We start from the raw sequence: 1765 nt of genomic DNA, 5'->3' as shown, positions 1-1765 counted from the left end.
TTCCGATCAGTTGATTTATTGTATATTGTGAATGCTGCATTGTTCGGCTCATTTTTTGCTGCTCTTATTTCTCCATGGAGGCTGCACATTGTGTTACAACTGATCAATAATGAGATGAGAGCATTATTTTTTATCATTTTTGGTGTTTTGTTCATGAAATTTGACCTCTCAATATATCTAATTAGTTTGTTTTTACATAACCACCCAATATGACATAATGGAGAAAATATTCATGTAGCCGACCCCACTAAGATAAATGTTTGTTGTTGTTGTATTTACATGCATACCACCCAATTCTATCGTATTTACATATCTAACACATGAATTTCACCTTTTTATATTTATACCACTCAAATCTTTCACATGCATAAAAAATCTTCGTTATTTTGACTTTTAAAAAGTGAAGTGTACCATTTCATGTACAGATAAGATGACATATATGCAAAAATTGAAGTTTAGGTGTTTGATAGATAAAGACATTGGAGTTGAATGGTATGATGTAATTCCTCCTTTTATTTTCATGTTATATGTCATTAAAAGTTTATAGTGTTCCAATTTCTTTGGTCGAAGATGTCTGAAATCATTCTGGGAAGAAGAAGAAAAAAAGTTCTGCTGAATTGTTGAGAAATTACAGCCACACCATTCAAATTGAATTAAATTACATTTCTTTGAGAAATGTGTAATGATTATGTGTGAGAGAATATAAACTAGAGACATCACCTCATTCCATCTTCATTAATGTTTCCTTGTAATCTCTTGCTCTGTTTCTTATTGCTCGCCAAGCTATATATTTATTTATGAATAATCACTAAATAAAATCATGCATTGCTTAAATTGATGTAAAAAAAATCTCACATCACTTGGGTTGTGTTTGTTTTGGAGAATTGTGGGTAAGGCAAATATTTTTTTTCCTCGACTAGCTTGGTCATTCAGCCGGTTCGGTCAAAGTTCAAAATCATTTTTTACATTAGAACTGAGATTGAATTGGTCAGAACTGAGGTTAAATTAGAGAACCAATCGGTCCAATTTTTAAAGAACCGAGCAGCTTAAATATTATTCATTTTTAATTTTTTTTTTTTTATTTTGACATGATACTAAGAAATAAGATGTTTAAATTTAAAAAAAAAATGAAAGAAAATATCACTCTTTAAAATTTTAAGAAATTGTCTTATATTAAAATATTATTTGTTGAATAAAAAAATAATATTAATATATCATTATTCTATTATTAAAATTACATTAAAATAATTTAAATATTTATTACGATATCTGATCTAACTTTTATTCAATCTCGATTAAATCATTGAATCGTGAATCTTTAGACTCAATTTTCACAATATAGATTTTCCTTGCACTTGCTTAATGTATTTCATGGGAAAATAGTTTTACTTGTGAAACCAAGAAAAAAAACATATTCAAAGCCATATAAATTGATCAGGATAAAGTATTCAAAGCCATATAGAGAGCATCTTTCATGGTCAAAAGATCACAATCTTGTGTTGGAGGGGAGCAGCTGTAACAACTGTCCCATCACAGAAAGCCTCCAAGCAACAGCCACCCTAAACGCACCGTAAACTTTCATATTTACATATATACCACTCAAATCTATAACATCACATTAAAAACATCACAATTATAATTTATTTTTTAAAAAATAAAATATACTTTCATGCCAAAATATTATAAATATAAATATAAATATTTAGATATTAAATATATAAATACGGTATTTAAATTTTTTAAATTGAAATTAGTGATGATTGAT

The sequence above is a fragment of the Phalaenopsis equestris genome, unplaced genomic scaffold, assembly GCF_001263595.1.
Source record: "Phalaenopsis equestris unplaced genomic scaffold, ASM126359v1 Scaffold000513, whole genome shotgun sequence".
NCBI classification, from domain to species: Eukaryota; Viridiplantae; Streptophyta; class Magnoliopsida; order Asparagales; family Orchidaceae; genus Phalaenopsis; species Phalaenopsis equestris.
Note: the sequence above shows the minus strand (reverse complement) of the source record.